The following is a 20755-nucleotide window of genomic DNA, read 5'->3' as shown; positions in this document are numbered from 1 at the left end:
CCGACCGCTTGCATCTAAAACTATCTATACTCAATACGCGGAATTTTGAAAATCCATGTGGAAAACGCAAATCAAAAATCAAAACCTCGAAGTCTGCTGTCGGCGACCATGTAGTTGATTCATAGTTCGGGAATCGATCCACCACGATTACCTATACCTTATCCGGGCACATTTCAATCAACTGCTACCTATTCGACGCTTTCTACTCGGTCTAATCCACGGTGGTGGATCTAACCCACTCACGAGCTAACCGGTAGTTATCTCCCCTCTCTATCCCTCGGTCTCCCGCTCTCTCCCTCGCTCTCCCTCTCTCTACATCTCTCTTCCTCTCTCTTCCTCGCTCTCCCTCTCTCTCCATCGCTCTCCCTCTCTCTCCCTCTCTCTCTCCCTCTCTCTCCCTCTCTCTCCCTCTTACTCCCTCTATCTCCCTCTTTCTCCCTCTCTTCCTCGCTTTCCCTTCTCTCGCTCTCCCTCTCTCTTTCTCTCGCTCGCCCTTTATCCCGCACGCTCCATCTTTCTCACGATCTCTCTCTCTCTCTCTTACGCTTTTTCACAGTCTCTCTCTCTCTCTCTCTCTCTCTCTCTCTCTCTCTCTCTCTCTCTCTCTCTCTCTCTCTCTCTCTCTCTCTTACTCTAGCTCTTTCTTTTTCTCTTATTTCATTCTCTTTTTCTCGCTCCCTTTCTCTCGCTCTCTTTTCTCTCGCTGTTTCTCTCATCCTCTCTCTGTCGTTCTCTCGCTCTCGGTCATGATGTCCAGTGTACTTTCTGTTTCAGCACGAGCCAGTTACTACAATCTTGTGTGCATTGAGTCTAAGCAACGAAACGTTGTGCTACGGTCATATACTGTGATCTTCGACTTCCGGTATTTTCGCGTAAACCGAATATATGTGATGTGAAATATTTGCTGAAGGTGAAAATGAATCTAAAGCACTTGACTGTGTGTCACAACGCCAAAACCAATAACCCAATATATATTAACCCTCAAGGCGCATTTTTTTAAATTTCATGAAGTTCTTTTATAGTTTTATTACGCAACTACGATTTTGCCTTTCTCATACAGAAAGACTATGCAATCACTCTGAAAATCGTTAACCTAATCCGTTAACCTAATCCTGGCGACCACACAGGAATTTTCCATATAAACTGGTACCACAACAATATCAAACTTTTTAAAATGGATGCAAAATTAAAATTATCGATATTAAAAAAAAATTGACAAAGATTTACTTTTTTGGATTTTGGTACATTTTTGCCATTTTTATATAGAAAGGTTATGAAATCACACTGAAATCGTCAACCGAATCCTATTTTTTTCGACTGACATAGGGTTTGTGGAGTTTAACAGGGGCGTAGCCAGGGGTATACGGATTCGCCCTTTCGACAATAACCCCCCCCCCTCATTTCAACACCTCTGAGATTTCCCCTCATTACATACCACCACCCCATTCATCCCTTGTAACCCCCCTCAACCACATCATCTTCATACCACCACTATAGCACAAGGCATACCAAAGCTCGTGGGTTTTTTACTCTCCTCACACACCCACCCCCGCATGTCAAAATTAGTTAGCAGGAAGACTACATTGAACTAATGCTGATTAGGGTAACTAAGTCTGCCATTTTTTGTTTGTTTCAAGAGCGTCACCGTCGACACGTAGCTCATCAGGTTCGTGGCTGGCGAGCCATTGTGTGTAAGTGCCAAGTTACTAAGAATGTAATGGACTTTTCAACAATTCTATTGATTAATAGTCATAGTTTGGAGAAATGAGAAAGGTTTACTGCAGCACTAGGTAGATTAAATTGCATTATCGTAGTGTTGTTTGTAAAACAATATTGTGCAATATTTCAAAGGTTTTCTTCCATTTAATTCCACTCTGTTTTAAAAACATTGTACAATCTATATTGATCCCTGCATGCTGATCAATACCGACGCCGGCCACGTCCGAATGCAGATCTTCTGGGAAAGAAAGGAATGTTAGTCCGATACATGTTGCTACTAGAGACCGAGGAATCCTCTGCATCCACATGTATCACGGGAAGGGAAGAGTTGTTAGTAGGTGTGCCAATAGCGTTATCATGTAATAATTGCTCTGGGCAACCGGCTGCCGAGAATTTGAGAAGTTTATCATTTGTTGTATTAATTCGATTAGCAAAATAAGCAACTTGTACTCCAGATAGCCGGCTATAAGAAGCACAGCTTATTTTTTTTAATAATTTTCAATTACTTGACGATTTTTTTTCGATTCATCACTCTTCCATAGGGGTCGCGGAGTTGGTGGTTTGGAAGGGAATAGAGTCTAGGATTCGCTCCAAGCAAGCGATGCGACCCGCAAAGCATAGTTTATTCGGTAGTAGTTTAGTTAGTTTTCGAGAACACGATCGCTCGAAAAAGATCTTGTTTGGTTTTCGGTTCTTTTTAAACTCCGTGTAGCCGGCTACCGAGAGTATCCTATGTTTTCTAAACAAAAGCAATTTCAACTCTACACAACCATAGGATTTCATAGTATTTCATATGTGCACTGAAAAAGCAATCTTATAATATCTGATAGTTTGGTTCAGGGTGACCGGGGGAGAGTTTGATTTAGGATGATTTAGACCGAATTTGAAAAAGAATTGAATGAATTCATTATATTTTGAAATTGAATTGGATTCGTATCTTTCTGAAGAGAGTTTCGAAATGTGCCAATCTAAGAGGCCATTCTTCACTATAGCTATAAAAGGATTAAAGTAATAATTGGTAATAGAAACGATTTCATTAGATGAATTTTTTTTGCCATATTGCGTCCTAGCCGAGATGAGAAAATGATGGCCTGTTTTACTGCCCCTCACATCGCCGATAAGACATCGGCTATTATTATCAAACAACTGCCAAATTGTTGTATAATATTCATCATAAATCATAACCTACTTGCGGACAAATAACCACTCTGACTCGACACGGCCTCGTATTCCACCAACTTAGCAACTCATCGTAAATCCATCAAAATTCCAACTCGCCAAATCGAATCGGAGTGGATATCATCCGAAACGAGAGGGTGCCGTTCAACGATCCGCGAAGCATATTGTTACCATCAGAGCAACGTATTGCGATTATTCACCATCAGATTTATAACTTTTTTAAAGACAGACACTCCGCCAAGCGCTCACAGTTCACCCCATCATCGGCATCATAATCATCGTTGCCTGTGACAAAAGTGAGGAAAAAACAGAATAATAACATTATTCCCACTTTTCCCGTTCATCTATTCGTGCCGCAGGGTTGACGAGGGCGGCACAGTAGAAGAAATATCCCGGACCCCTATAATGGTGAACGAACAGAATTGTATCACTGCTTGGCAAACACTGAACAGAAACAAGCCACACATTAAAACAAGAATCAATATGCTATGGCACTGCGGTTGGTCGGTCGTTCGGTCGGTGGAGGCGGATTCAAACAACGGAATCAACAGTTCGATGGAGACGCATTATCGTTCAACCGAAGCCACCCCTATTGGCGTACCCCCCCCCCCCCCCCCCCCTCCTTCGTCGAATTCGCTGAGTCGTCGAGAGTGGAACAAATGGCATAATAAGGATAGGAAGTCGGAACCGGAAGCCGGATTCCCGGCCAGCACTCGGGGCCATTCCCGCCATTCGGGGCTCGGGTCGAATCGAGTCCACCGTTGAATGCAACGATCTGTGTCGGACGTCGTCGTCGGTCGGAGCAGCAGAAAAGGGCGCTTGGTTCAACCGTCCTCGCTCGTCACAGGGAGTCGGAAAGAATTGCGGGTACTTATTACTTCTCATTTATTTATTTTCATTTTATCCACTTCCCAGAGGCACTTTCGGTGCCGTATATCGGTGGACCAGTTCCCGCTGCGAGCGTGACAGCGGAAATGGAAGGGTGCATTGCGGAAATACTTTATTTGCAGAGAAGCGATTCATTATGGCCATTTAGAAATGTGATTTTTGTTCGGTAACTGTGTGATTTTGGCATTTTTTAGGAACCGATCCATTTCAATGGGCAAACCGAAAAGGGGTGTGCTAATGGTTTTATTGGACACGTGAGAGATTTCTCACAATGCTTGGTGTGAGAAAAAAAATCGTGGTTTAAAACGATTTCTTCAGTATATGTTTGTTGTTTCCCAGAATTGTTAGCTCAACTTTATAGAATGACTTATCCTCTATTCAAATAGCAACAAAATACATTGATGGTCTAAGGATAAAAGTTCGGTTTTTAAGTATTTCGGATTTTCCTCATCGGTAACTAACACCAACTTAATGTCAGTTAGATAAATCTAAACCAACACTAAATTGGTACCAGTGAGACACTGAAACCCAAAACGGCAAAAGTTCTTTGTGAACGCTAAACAACTAGCTGGTAATGAGTGATGTCTCGATAGTAGGCGCATAAGTTCCTAAAGATGTAATTTATTCTGCACCATAAGGTTGGTCTTATTATCTTAATCTTATTATCTTTATCTTATTATCTGTACGGTACTACGAAAAAAATAAAATATGCAGAAAATCATTACTAAAAATATGAAAAGAATCAATAAGGGCGAGCATAGCGTAATTGGTAAGTCGATGCTGGGTTCAATTATCAATCATACGGTTAAAAATATCTCTAACCCGAAAAAAAGAACTCTTCGGACTTCCGGTTTACATAAATGTTCTATAACCTCAACAATATGGGAATTTTTGGAATGGGGTTCACGTGTACATACCAGAAATCAATGTGTGAAACCATTTGAAAACCAAAGATGGCGGCTTCTGGCTTTGATTATTTTTTTATAATCCCAACAATATGGAAATTTTCGGAATGCGGTTAACGAGTAGATGATGGAAATCGGGGTATGAAGCCATTTTTAAATGCAAGATGGTGACTTCTGGTTTAAATAAAGTCTCTATAACCTTAACAACATGGATATTTTCGGAATGCGGCTAACGAGTAGATGACGGAAATCGGAGTATGAAGCCATTTTGAAACTCGAGATGTCGGATTTTGATAAAATCTCTGTATCTTCAACAATGTGGGTATTTGTGGAATAGAACTGACGAGTACATGATGGAAATCGATGTCTGAAGCCATTTTGAATTAATAGTTAGCAACTATGGGTTTGGAGAATATCTCGAAATTCAACAACGATTTTGCAATGGGCTTGACGATTGCATAAACTCTTTATAATCTCAACAGTATACGTATTTTCGAAATATGGTTGACGAGTAGATGGCGGAAATCGATGTCTGAAGACATTTTGAAACCCAATATGGCGATCCAAGAAAAAGTCTATAACCTCAACAATATAGGTATTTCCGGAATGGGATTGATGATTACTTGACGGAAATCGATGTCTGAAGCTATGTTGAAATCCAAGGTGACGAATTTCAGTTTAGATTAATTCTATATCGTCGGAGGCAGTATGCGTTATCGCAGGGATGATCCCCATCTGCATAACTCTGGCTGAGGACGTAGAATGCTGCCCGTAGTGCAAGGAGACTGGTGCAAGCGGTCTCGTTGGCTAAACGCGGAGAAAGGAAGGTGGACCCATCGATTCGTCCCAAATGTGTCGGCTTGGGTACATAGGAAGCATGGAGAGGTGAACTTACATTTGACGCATTTTCTGTCCGGGCACGGATGCTTCCGGAAGTACCCGCATCGCTTTGGACGTTGTTCGTCACCCCTTTGCCTGGAGTGTGTGAACGTGCAAGACACATCGGAACACGTGGTGTTCGAATGACCTAGGTTCGAAGAAGTTCGAAGGAGTATGCCTGGCGTGGCAGTGGACAATATCGCCGAAGAGATGTGCCAAGACGAGCATACCTGAGACACTGTCAACAGAGTGGTTAAGAGTATACTCTCCGAGCTGCAGAGGAAGTGGCGAAGGGACCAACAAATCGCGCCATTAGCTAGAAAGTCGATGTGAAGCCACAAATCGGGTTTCGAGAGAAATTCCGCCGCCGAGGAACTCTCCGACTTTGTAGACTAGGTCCACCGCCGGGAACCAGTCGAGTAGTACGCGACGTAACACCGGGGTCGGGTCGCTAGAGTGCCGGTGAACAGGATGTCAGGCTTCACCGGAATCGCCGGACCGACCTCGACACCCTACCGGATAGCTCTTGAGTAGAGTGAGTAGATCCACCGCCAGGGCTTAGACCGAGTAGATCGCGTCGAATAGCTAGCAGTGGGTCATTGAGGCGCCAGTGAACCGGAAGCTACGCTCTACTCGGAATCGCTGGATGAACGTCAGCACCTACTAGCTGGTGCGTTCAGTAGGCTAAGTTCACCGCCGGGGACTAGATCGAGTAGATCGGGACGAAGCGGAGAGCTAAATGGCTCACGGAAACGAACATCGGTAGCAGGAGAAATCTACCGCTCGGATTCGGGAGAACCTCCCTCGGTGGGCAGGAGTAGTTTAGATCCATTGTCGGGGACTAAACCGAGTAGTTCGCGAACAAGTAAGGGCGGGAGCTGTCTGGCTCATCGGGGAAGCAGAGCGAAATGGAACGAGAGGGGAACCAAAGGGCTTAAATGAGTTGCGGTTCTAAATGGCACCGGACAGGGAGCTAAAGGGCTCAAGAAGTTGTGGTGCGAAAACCATAGAAGAATCGGTATCGAGAGAACTTTCTTCGCCGGGGAACTCTCCGTCGGCGTAAGCAAGATTCACCATCGGGAACTAGACTGAGTAGACCGCGACGAGATACCACCAGTCGAAGGTCGTCGGGGCACCAGCAAATCGGACGTCCTACTCCACCCGAATCACCGAACTGACCTCGACACCTGGTTGGTTGGCTCGGTTTCGAGAGAACTTCTCTCGCCAGGAAATTCTCCGTCGAAGTAGGCTAGGTCCATCGTCGGGGACTAGACCGAGTAGTTCGTGAGCAAGTCGGGAGTTTAACGGGTAAGTGGTGCTGAATAGTACGAGAAGGGAGTTGCGGTGCTGAATGGCACAAGCGAGCCGAGCCGTGGTGCTGAGCCGAAGGGATCGGTAAATTAGACAATTTTAAGTTTGCCGCCTAGATTGTCTTCGTAGGGGAAGAGCACTCGACCCAAAGCTAGCTCTCCGACTACCACGGTCTGTGTGGAATGGTGGTGAACTAGTAGTGTGTCGAGGAGTAGTGAGGCAACCCTACTGAAGAAACTAAATTCTAAGTAGTTGAAATAGAGTGTGTGCTATGCACATAAAACCCCTCCCCGAAGTAATGCCGTAAGGTAGTGCCGGGGAGGAATCGGGTTCTGGACAAGAGCAGTGCTTTTCAGCGGGTCGAGTGATGGCAAGCCCAAGCCCGTTCACTGAGTACATTTTGTTCCTGCATTCTCAGTGCTTTTTCGAGTTTTTTTTTTCTGTTCTCTAAAAAAACACACACACACACTAATAATCCCCAACCGGATTGTCGAAATAGGAACCAAAATAAAAAAAAAAATTAAGCTGTTTCCTTCATTAAAATTCTTTCCGGAACCACTGGTACAAGTAACATGATAATATTGCAATTTTCACAGTTTTATTGAATTAACAATGTTGTATTTCGATGAAATATAAGGTAAAGCCCCCATTTTCCCCCAATTAGGGAAGGGAAGGGTGCCTTACTATTTCATTAATTACTCGGTCTACCATCGACGGAATGCGTATAAATTAGCATCAACAGCTTTACTTCGTTGTTAAGAACCAATCTGATAACACAAATCCCCTGAAAACGATGAAATGCTCGTGTTTGAGCGCAACGAAAACTCGAATGGAGTGCCCCAATTGTCGCCCTACCATTTGACCTAATGAATGCGTTGAACAAAGATGGCAGGCGCTACTCTAACCAACGACTTCAAATGGGTAGGGTGATAATAGAAACATGGCGAAAATAGGCTCATTACTCCATGTCTCTTTCACGTCATCTGCATCGGATAAATCGAAAACAGCATATGGCTTAATGACACATTTCAAGAAATTATCATTTTATCTTAAGCATTAAGAATAGATGATCTGAGATTCTGAGAACGACTTCCATTATCCAACATCCATTTCAATCTCGACCAACAGTATGACCTTCGATGGGAAGTAGCTCCAAACAGCTTTCAGGTGTTAATGAATTACGATCACTTTCTGAGGGTGTATGAACAAAACACCCAAAAGGACAATAACATCCATTCGCGAAATAGTAAACTGTATTGTGTTTCAACAAAGCCTGAACAAAATTCGAAGCACTCTACTAATAGCTAACGAACAAAAAAACTTTATATTTTAAGGCAATGAAACAGCAAATGCTCGAAAGCATCGACCTACGTTAGGCCGGAAGATCGGAAGAGCACCTCTAGCTGCGACAGCCGGCGGGGTCACAAAGGACAAAGGACGACGACGACGGCGACCAACAATGCAGCAGGAGACATGGCCAGAATAAAAGGGATAAAAATGGAAATTGTTATATTTTTATTGAGGCCAAATTTGCTGAACGCGATCCGGTGTCCAATATGTACGTCGTAGGATATAATGTGTGCAGTCATAAATGGCTCAAAACGAACCGAGGGAGGGTGGCTCGAAGCGACCGGCAAACGCGCACAACCGGATAGAGAGAGAGGGGGTGGGTTTTTAGTGCTGACATGTGCCTGTGCGCACAGGCTATACTTTTTTTCCTACTCGAAAGAAAGAATGACAATTATTCAAAAGCATATTTATGACGTTTGTAGCAGCACGAATTTCAGTTCCGGGCCGAGGGGAAAGCGGAAGTCGGCATAGGGCCGAAGGACCTTCGGGTAAAAAGGGGTGGGAGAAATGTGAGTAATAGTGGCATGTCAGGGAGGAACAAAACCGACGAATACAAAACATGAAAAGCATGAAAGGGAATAGGAAAAAAAATAGCAGAAACATTGTGGCCATAATCGTGATGATGGTAATAACATTGTAGGAAAGTGACGTAAATTTATTCATTAGGTCGTAATTAATCAAGCGAGGGGTGCTCTATTATGGTAGTTTCTTTTCAGCGTCGAGGACTCATCATGATGATGGGCACTGAAGGTCCTGGTCGGATTGGTGCTGTGAGGTAGCCTGATTCGACCGGTCGGCAGAAATTGATACTACATTATTTCTGGCACTAATTCGATTCGAATTTTTTCAATTGTAGTCTTCAAACGACTGAAATACAATTAAATCTTGGGAACTTTAATAAAAAGTTCATTTGGTTAGGTAAATGAACCCGTTTTCTAGTTGACGTACTACGTTATCAGATAGTGATTTTCCCTTTTGCGAAAAATTCAAGTTAAAGTATTGTTGACAGGCAATTTTTAAAAGATACTTGACATTAAATTGAAGTTCGTCATGGCCAGCAAATCATCGTTTGAAAAATCTTAAGAAACAAGACTACGCACAGCTTCCAGAATCCGAAGGATAAGTTTCTTTTACTTCTCGATAAGACCTTATTATCTGTTCGACACTGGCGAATGAGGGAGGGGCACGAGGGCAATCATGAAAACGAGAATTTTTTCGTTGTTTATATTCATTTAAATCTTTCAAATGTATATATTACATTTTTATTATACACGACATGACAACTATATACAAGAAAAGAAATCATTATTCGAGTTCTAAAGTCGATTTAAAAAAAAAATCCTCGATATAACATAAAATCTCGACGTTTCATGCATTTAAAAATGTTTGGCATCAAAAATACTAATTCGATTTCTGAAATTCCTTTTGAAAAAAAATTTGAGTTCTGGCTTTTGTGGGAATTTCATATGTGACGGTTTAGTCTCCATTTCCGGAACCGTTAAAGCGATCCGCACGAAATTTTATAGACATCTGTGGGGATAATATAGTTATTATTGGGGACTGAATTTGTGAAAATCGGCCTAACCATTTCCAGGAAACTGATGTGAATTTGTTAATTTTGAAAGATGGCCGCTTTTCCCGGGCACTTCCGGAACCGTCTATGGTGGTCAATGTAGTCAACGAAAGTTTGGTTGGCCGTCGGTGACCTAGAACTTCAAATTAAAGTTGTGTGAGAGACATTTTTGCGAAACTTTTACCATTTTTGCTTTCATCGGAGTATCGGTTTGAATCGGAATTTGCTATGTGATCGCACGCCACAACCCGTAAGTCCGGAACCGAACGTCGGATCGGGACGAAATTTAATAGTCATTTACGGGGATAAAACATCTTTCATTTGAGGCTAAGTTTGGTTGAATCGGTTCAGCCATCTCCGAGAAATCGATGTGACTGTTATTCTGCATTTGGATATTTCCGCCGGGACTTCCGGAACTGATGATGGTGGCCAATGTGGCCAAAGAAACTTTGAATGGCTGTTAGTGACTTAGTACTACAAAGCCAAGCAGATGTGACCACATTTTGGAAAAAAATTTACCTTTATGCATTCATCGCAGAATTTGTTAATATTGACATTTTCTGTGTGATCGTGCTCATCACTCTGTAATTCCGGAACTGGAAGTCGGATCCATTAGAAATTCAATAGCAGCCTATGGAAACGTTGCACCTTTCATTTGAAACTAATTTTGTGAAAATCGGTTCAGCCATCTCTGAGAAAAGTGAGTGAGATTGTGTTCGCGTACACACACAGACGCACACACACACAGATATTTGTCGAACTCGACGAGCTGAATCAAATGGTATATGTCACTCGGCCCTCCGGGCCTCCGTTAAAAAGTCGGGTTTCAGAGCAATTACTATACCTTTCTATTGATTTCCTTCTGACGTACGTAGCTTGGGTTAAAAATTTCGGCTTATAAACAAAAATATATATGGTCAAGGCTTCTGTCTGTCACGTTACATTTTTACGCATATTTCATAAGATAAGTCAGCAAAAACAATAAAACCATATTCTATCACAACTGCACATTATTAAGGTCACTAAACCGCACATTTTTTCTATAGAAAGTTTTTTTCTATCATGAACCGTTTTCACTTTATTGTCATTTTGATACGTCTGTCACGTTACACAATTTTCGCAGTTAGTTTGGAGGTTGCCCGACTAGATAGAAAAAATCTGTTCCGTTGGCCCCCAAATTTGCATGAAAACAGTTTTAAGTTGAAGCTTAGAAAGCAAGGAAGAGTTTGAAATATAGTTTTCCTGAAGAAAAACTTTGTTTTCGATTTTATGGAGTATTCTCAATGATCTGTCACGTTACAACCAGAATCTGTCACGTTACAGTTCTGCATTTTCATTCATGTTTATTTTCAAAAACATATTGGTTTTGATGAACAAACGTGAAAAACTTTTGAAAAGGTCGTAATTTCACGAAGTAACATATTATGTCGAAATAAAATCCAAAATAACTTGAAAACATCTGCATTTTGAAGGATAATTTTTCGTGAGTATTTTGAATTAAAAACCAATTTTGAAATACATTCTATAACTAAATTAAGAAAAAAAATAAATGAAAATTCAACATTAAAAGAATTATTGAAATATGTTAAAACTTTTCATTGTTATTTTCTCTACGATACAATTATATTTTAAAGTTTTACATTTCTTACAAAAGAAATGTATAGGATTCGCTCAAACTTTGAAAACTTTTTCCAAGGCCCGGAGGGCCGAGTTTCATATACCAATCGACTCAGCTCGACAAATTGAGACAATGTCTGTATGTGTGTGTGTGTATGTGTGTATGTATGTATGTACAAAATGTCATGTAATTATCTCAGCAATGGCTGAACCGATCTTAATAAAATTAGTTTCAAATGAAAGGCCTAACGCTCCCATTTGACACTATTATTTTTGTTTTTTGATATGTTGCTTACTTTCTGAGATATGGGTAATTTTGTCAAAACAGGGCTGGTTTGAAGCGAATAACTTTCGTACAAGGCAATTATATCGCACGAACTAAACAGAAACGAAAAGCTTATGAAAATACCTTTCCAACAAGCTATAGATTGTCAAAATCCGTTCACAAACGGCGGAGGTATTAAACATTTTGTGTTTTTATTCCTCGCTTATCAATTTTCACCAACTAAAAACGAGATCGTTACGTACAGAGTATTTCTTTACTGGTGTTTTAGGGGTAAAACTAAACCGATTTTGAATATCAGGGTATGAAAACACATCTACGTGAGTCAAGGAATACAATTCCGTAAATATTTTGTGAATTTACTCAACGATAAATTAACTGTTTCTGGAAAATTAATATGTAAGTTTACTACAACGATAAAGAGCGAACTTTTTCCAAAGTTAAGGTGTTTTCCCTTGCACTACGCATTTCGATGAATCGCGAGTTTCAATTTTGATGGTATATGAATACGCAGATCATCATATGACTCTCCTAGAAATTTATAATAACTTTTTCATATAATTCATATTTATATTACACTCATCACAGTGCACAGTGGTCCAGATCGCTAATTTAGGAGGAATTTTTACTTTCTGACAAACCTGTATAATTTAGCCGTATCATGTCTTAGGATGAATTTGTGTACTTTAGAAGATGCTTCTTTTTATTGGAATAGTTATTAGGGTGGTTCTAATTTATCTAAAATACGAAAATAAACTTTTTACTGATGAAAGATAGAGCTCCACAGTCTTCCACAAAGTTGTAAAGTAACTTATTTTGAATAAATTTGTTGAACATATTAAAGCTCTATCTCTTTTAGGTTTTGTTATACAAGAAATTAAAAAAAAAAGATTAGGGTGTTCCTGAAAAAAACGTTTTTTTAGTATAACTTTCGTATCTTTTACTTTTTGTTAACACAACCTTTGAACAGCTTATTGAAAACTTCAAGCCGAGTATTTTTCTCCAAGACACCGAAGGTCTAACTTTTTTCTTTAAAAAGTTATGGACACTTTTCGTTAAAAAAATAGCCTATTTCAAGGCTCAATATCGCTGATGCGGGCACCTAAAATTGAATTCTGTTTCCACCACATGAAAGACCATACTTATTAGTATATTTGAGCAAAAATTGGCGAATACGATATTTTTTTAAAATTTGCAATTTAGATTTAAAGTTTGTAGTTTTGCAGGTTCAACGCATTAAAGCATTTACACACATATCGTTGTATTATGAAAAAAGCCACTTTCAAATATCATTCTCTCATCGCAGCAAGCTTTGCATAAGTGAAACGACTGTCAAAAAAGGTTTCTGATTTTATTCGTTTTAAATAAAACTAGTAAATATGGATATTAGTCGAAGAGAGTTGGCGAATTTGCTTATTGCTGGTAAAAAGACAGATGAACTGCTTAAGTTCATTACAAGTAGTAATCCAAATGCAAAATTGAGACTTGTTAATGTTCGAAAGAAATTTTATATTTTGTTAAAACAACCTTTGAACAGCTTTTAGAAAACTTCAATCCACGTTTTTTCATAACTCTGAAAGTCTAACTTTATACTTTCAAAAGTTATGGAAACTTTTCGCTCATAAATAGCCCTTTTTCAAATGTCATTATCTCTGATTGGGGCAAATAAAAGTAAGTTCGGATTGAACCATAGAAAAGAACATACTTTTAAGTATATTTGAGCAAAAATTGGAAAATATTATTTTTTTTAAGCATGTAATTTTAAATTTACTAACCAAAGTTTTAAATTTTATCGCATAGCGACATAAAAGAAATTGCCTAAAGCCTTTGTATTTCCTTTTCTGTTTTGCTTACATATCAACAATACTGAATGTGTTCATTAAAAATAATTTGGCTACGACAACAATTTATGATTTATATAAGGAGAATTTATTCAATGCCAATTAATTCAAAAGTAGATGCATTGCATTTTCAGGTATATCCAGCGGTGCTCGTTGAATTCGACGTTTACATTTAAGAGAAATTATAGGATCTGATGAAACAAGAAGTCTCTTGAAAACGTCATCAAGATTGACGAGTCGATCGAATTTGCGTGCGTGGAATTCTCGGAATCTGCGAATACTTTTATTCCTGGTTTCTTGAACTTCTTCACTGCACATACCTACTGGCAGCATGTTATGTTGAATAATGCTTCCTCCATGGACCAGGAGTTTATGCACGGTTGGTGAGAGAGCGTACCAACCATACAGGCGTACATAAAGCAATCGTGTATCTTCGGTGTAACTCCGGTAAGCATCCGCGTTAATTCCCAATTTGCTGTTGATGATTGTTAATAGCACATACATACGTTCTAGCAACATTTCGTCCAACCCGGTTTCTTCTGCAACGACATCTCGGTTTCTGAAAAATTTTCGAGCTGTGTTACCATCGTTAGAATTTCTGCCACCTGGCAAAGGTTCGCTAATACGAAGACCTAAACGGTCACGTAACGCTTGTCGAATTTTTATTTGTCGTTCCTTAAGCTCGCTGGTATTTTTGCCTACGCGCCAACGCGGTTTTGCTAGAGCTAAACGGTAAGCAATATTCAATAGTAACTCCATTGCTCGTATTAATGCATGTAAAGGTGAAAAAACATATAAACTATCCGGTGGATCGCTGGCTTCCAGTAAAGGATCATTCAATCGCTTTCCGGAGCGTTTGCATATATAACACGCTTGAGACGGTGTGCCTGTTACGTCATTCACTACCTTCGTATCAACCATGGAAAATATGAAGCTTGAACTAATCGGAATCTTGCGCATATTAACATTTACTATAGTCGGGACTAATTCATCGATTTGCTTGTTCATCGCGGCAACTTCATCCTTTGTTAGTTCAGGATTTTCCTTCTTGAAAATTAATTTTACTGGTCGGCACAGGGATACTGAAGATGGAAAATCATTATTCCAAAGAATGCAATCTCTTGACTCATCTTTCCGGCGACTAACTACACGTAAAGGTACTATAGATAGAGCAAATATATGCGAATCGTTATACTCGAATAGTTCTCCATTTTCATCTTCGTCAACGCACATTTGCTTGTATCTATGTTCAAGTGGAAAAGAGACTGTCAGTCAAAGTTTAGAAGAAAAATAATGTTGCCTACCGGGAATGGTTGCTGCTTCCATCGCAGCCCCACTTAAAGATAACAAACGTATTATCCTCAGGATGCAGTGGTAGAACTCCAATATTCAGAAACGAGATGAGTCGTTCCACGGTATGGTTAACAAGAGCTTGAAGGGGAACATACGCACAAGAAGGCTGAACAGAAATTCCTGAAAAAAATTGTTGATTCAGGGACGAATCTTTGAGAATAGTACATACCGATCGGATAGCATAGTTTCTTTTCTTCTACTATTTTATTATACGCGGGATAAATGTCCAAACCCTTCTGCATAACTGAGCTGCGTATGTTTTGGTACTGCGCCTTAGAAAAATCATTTTCACAAATAAATCTAAGTGCCTCCTCCGCAGTAAACGCTTCTGCAATCGGGACAGCCATAGATCCTAAATTCTCTACGGTAGATCTGACGGGCCTTTCGACAATCGTTCAATTTGTCTGCCAACTAAACGGAAACCAGTAGAATTAGCGTTGACGGCTGACGCTAAACCAAGTTCTTCCGTGGAATACTTATCGCGCAACTTTCCTAATCTTTTTATTTTGGCTCTGCGACATATTTCGGAAAATGGTTTCCTCTTTCGGCCTTTACCTTTACCTTCGACTTCGAATCTTAGCTTTCCTTCAAGCCACACAAAATTTTCCAGCTCAAACCGAATTTGCGTGCGCTTACTCCGAATCCACAACCTTCTAAATTCCAACATGAAGATTTTTATTTTCTTCCGAGCACTAACAAGTCTCAATTTTACATTTGGATTACTACTTGTAATGAACTTAAGCAGTTCATCTGTCTTTTTACCAGCAATAAGCAAATTCTCCAACTCTCTTCGACTAATATCCATATTTACTAGTTTTAGTTAAAACGAATAAAATCAGAAACCTTTTTTGACAGTCGTTTCACTTATGCAAAGCTTGCTGCGATGAGAGAATGATATTTGAAAGTGGCTTTTTTCATAATACAACGATATGTGTGTAAATGCTTTAATGCGTTGAACCTGCAAAACTACAAACTTTAAATCTAAATTGCAAATTTTAAAAAAATATCGTATTCGCCAATTTTTGCTCAAATATACTAATAAGTATGGTCTTTCATGTGGTGGAAACAGAATTCAATTTTAGGTGCCCGCATCAGCGATATTGAGCCTTGAAATAGGCTATTTTTTTAACGAAAAGTGTCCATAACTTTTTAAAGAAAAAAGTTAGACTTTCGGTGTCTTGGAGAAAAATACTCGGCTTGAAGTTTTCAATAAGCTGTTCAAAGGTTGTGTTAACAAAAAGTAAAAGATACGAAAGTTATACTAAAAAAACGTTTTTTTCAGGAACACCCTAATCTTTTTTTTTAAATTTCTTGTATAACAAAAACTAAAAGAGATAGAGCTTTAATATGTTCAACAAATTTATTCAAAATAAGTTACTTTACAACTTTGTGGAAGACTGTGGAGCTCTATCTTTCATCAGTAAAAAGTTTATTTTCGTATTTTAGATAAATTAGAACCACCCTAATAACTATTCCAATAAAAAGAAGCATCTTCTAAAGTACACAAATTCATCCTAAGACATGATACGGCTAAATTATACAGGTTTGTCAGAAAGTAAAAATTCCTCCTAAATTAGCGATCTGGACCACTGTGAGTGGTCGCAACGGTACCAAAACGTGCGTTCAATTAATGGTGCTCTAGGAGTTGATTTTAGCGATTTGGTGTGTTAGGAACATTTTTTCAGAATGTAAGCCCTCTTCTTTTGATGTATATTGAATTGTGAATAATCCACCTAAAAGTGAGATAGACAATTTATTTCCACTAACTTTCGATATAGAGTCATAATGTCAATGACAAACTTATAGAAAATTATACTACGAGAAAATTTGCTAAACATGCAAACTCTCCAAAATGTAATGGTGTTGGGATAAAGCGCGTTGTTTGTGGGAGGCACACAAAAATCATTTTTTCATTATAACTTTTTACATTTCTTACAAAAGCAAAGTATAGGATTCGCTCAAACTTTGAAAACTTTTTCCAAGCCCCGGAGGGCCGAGTTTCATATACCAATCGACTCAGCTCGACAAATTGAGACAATGCATTGGGGCAAAACGGGCATGATAGCGTACCGTGCGGTCGTTATGAATACTAGAATCAATTTTCCAGCCCTTTTTACATAAGAAAAACCTTACCTGGTAAACGACATCCAGCCTATTCAAACAAAGTGGCGTTTTGGGTCCATTTTTTCCCACTGTGCAATGTCTGTATGTGTGTGTATGTGTGTATGTATGTATGTACAAAATGTCATGTAATTATCTCAGCAATGGCTGAACCAATCTTAATGAAACTAGTTTCAAATGAAAGGCCTAACGTTGCCATTTGACACTATTATTTTTGATTTTCGATATGTTGTTTATTTTCTGAGATATAGGTCATTTTGTCAAAACATTGCAGGTTTTTAGTAAATAACTTTCAAACAAAGCAAAGCTGTCCCACAAACTGCACATAATTAGAGACCTTGTAAAAATACCTTTCTATCAAGCTTTATATTGTCAAAATCCGTTCACGAGCGACGGAGATATTAAACATTTTGTATTTCTATTCCTCGCTTACCAATTTTCACTAATTAAAAAGGAGACCGTTTCATATAGAGTATTGGTTTACTGGTGTTTTAGGGGCAAAATTAAACCGATTTTGAACATCGGGGTATGAAAACACATCTACGTGATTCAAGAAACTCGATTATGAAAGCATTTTGTGAATTACCTATATAATAATTGAACTATTTCTCAAAAATCAATATGTAAGTTCACTTCAAAAACAAAATAATGCGTTCATAGTGATTTTTTTCTAGAGTTCATGTATTTATCCCTTGGATTAGGCGTTGCGTTCAATCGTGAAGTAAATATTGGATGGTATATAATTATATAGTTCATCAAGTAATTCACCTAGTAGTGAGATAAGACTTCTCATACAATTATACTCGTGGCATCACCGAAAGAAACTGTATTTTTGAATCCCAAAACTCTAGCAAAAATTTAACTCTTTGCAAAATTTAGATTATATTGGTTAAGGCGCAAAAATTACTACTTACATTATTTATAATAAGTATGTAAGGAATCAATATATCGCATAATATACCTATAAAAATAAGGTCTGGCATGGCCTCACATGCCCTCCCCATCTCTATCTCACTCTCTCTTTCTCTCCCTCTCTCTCTCTTTCTTCATGTTGGTGGCAACTTTCACGACTCACATCTATCTTGCTATTTCTCTATCCATTTCTAAGTTGTGTGATTATATTCTCTGCTAATCTTTATTAATATTCAAGCTGATTTCATGTGTGCGATGTAATTGTGAAGGTTTGAGAAAACAAAACTATTTTTTGTCTGTTATCCTATTATTTTCTTTGCATTTTAGTGTAAAAGAGACTCGCGGAAACAATACAATAATAATACATCCTACATGTCAAATAAAATATTTGTTGTCCGAGAAAATTTGCAAAATATTTGCCTTACGGGAAAACTATAACTATTTTCAAGGTGAAATTGGTATTTCGAAACGTTGCACTATGGGTAGACAGGTGACCATCGAAAACTACATCAACTCAAATTTAATTCAGTTCTATTCAAAGCTTGTATAAACACTATAATAAAGAAAATTCATGGCTATCTCAGAAAAATATGTGACTTAACTGGGAGGTGGGACATTCCACGTGCGATATTTCAACTCTTCGTATCTCTATTGAATTTTGAATAAAACATATGCTAAAATATGTCATGTGAAAACTAAGAACACCTTTTTGTTATGTTATTATTGAAAATATACATACATTATATTGGTATGAACTTTCATGAAAAATAACGGATCAAAGCCCAAAAATATCCACGAATTAGACCGGGAAAAGAAGTCTCCCAAAGTCCGCACTCTCAATGGGGGATGCAAGTACAAGGTGTCTTCTAACTTATCGTCGTCTATATCTGCTCTATACACTTCAATTGAAGTTTCAACGGAAGTCACAATTAGTAGTGAGGCATTGGATAATTCAGCACACGTTTCTTTCGAGTTTTCCATATTGTACAAGTAAATTGACGAGGATTACAATCAGAGTTTATGCATTGGACAGATAGTTGATCTGACTACATTTTTGCCATCCTGACAGTTTGAACCATTTCTTTTTCACAGTAATGGATTGTCCAGGGCTTATTTATCTATATTTCCTGAACGAGAATTCCGAACGAAACAATATGCAAACTATAAGGATGACTGGAAAGAGACTGCATTATAATCAACTGAATGCACGTCTTTTATGCTATCGACATAGCCTAGACACTTCACACTATTTATTTTAATTCAAATGAAAACTTTGAAATATCTACTTGTCTCTTTTACGAATCGCATTCTCCATCTTTTGCTCCCTGTTCAAAGGGCTTTCGTGAGATTTTGTCTACTTTCCGAATCTGTATTAAGTTTTGATGTAGGCGTTCATTTGATAAAGTTATGACATATTTGTCGAATGAAGATTCGTCAAATCGTTGTAAACGTCACGAAAGAATGTGTCATGTGACCTTGTCTCACTTTACTATATTCAATTGCGCGTTAAATTACTGGACCAGCAAATTCTATTCTGCACAATATTTTTCGGGAATATATGACCAAAAAGTAAACTTTGATTTCCAAAGCAAATTGAACGTTCCAGGTTCCTGATAACTAATTAAGGTCTATCAATAATGTTGAAACACTAAATAATCTTAAAATGACACCGTCAAGTCAAGAAGCGTGAAAACGAAAAGACTAAAACAAAAAAAGGATAGAAGCCCTAGAAATTTTGTTCATCAGCGTTCATTTAATCTACTTTATTCGTTTCATCATTTGGATTCACTCTGATCAGTTTATTCATTTCGTGCATTTTAGTCATATCATTCATTTCACTTATTTTATTCACTGTTTTCATTCAATGCATTCTATTCATTTTCCCAGTTCGTACATTTTGTTTAAAATGAAGAACATTTTATTAACCTATTTTTTCAGTTTTATTCATTTCATCCAAATAATTTTTTTGACACAATTTATTTTTTCTATTAATGTATACAACAACTTACAACATCGATTAATTCATCATTTCAATCAATGCATTTTCTTCTTTTTTATTCATTTTGTCAATTCACTTCATTTTGTTTATTTGGTTCGTTTGTTTCATTTATTCATTTAATTTATTTTTTATTCATTTTATTTTCTTTGTTCATTCCATTCATTTTATTAATTTGAACCCTTAAATTAAATTGATTCATTTAATTCATTTGATTCATTTGCTGCACTTGATTCATTTGATTAATTTGATTAATTTTATTCGTTTGATTCATTTGATTTATTTGATTTATTCGATTCATTTGATTCATTTAATTCATTTTGTTCATATCTTTAATTTTATTCATTTCAGGTTCAGTCATTCCATTTATTTATTTCATTCAATTTGTTAGTTTGAGTCAATTCATTCTATTAATCTTATACTTATTTCTAAATATAGTCTAAATTTTCATTAATTAAGCTAATATAATTTGATTCGTGTATTTTATAATTTTGATTTACTACTTCGCATGAGTTCTGTAATCTAATGAATAATCCAACAGTGATATGTGTAAGAAATGTCTCATCTCACTGCTAGGTGGATTAAATCGGTTTTTTTATTTGCAATTAAATTTTAAACGTGTTATGTTTTTGGGTTTGGTATTTGTGAGTAATTTATTAAAAGGGCATATTTTCACTACTAGATATTTTTGTTGAAAAAAAATCAAACTATTTCGAAAAGATTGCTTCGAAATTATATTTAGTATTAATATTGTATAAGAAAATTATATTTATGACTGGCAAATACTAAGAAATTTGGAAGAATACTTGAAGTTAAAAATGTTTTATT

Source organism: Topomyia yanbarensis, chromosome 3 (genome assembly GCF_030247195.1).
Source record: "Topomyia yanbarensis strain Yona2022 chromosome 3, ASM3024719v1, whole genome shotgun sequence".
NCBI classification, from domain to species: domain Eukaryota; kingdom Metazoa; phylum Arthropoda; class Insecta; order Diptera; family Culicidae; genus Topomyia; species Topomyia yanbarensis.
The sequence above is the reverse complement of the archived record's forward strand: the minus strand, read 5'-3'. Positions refer to the sequence as shown.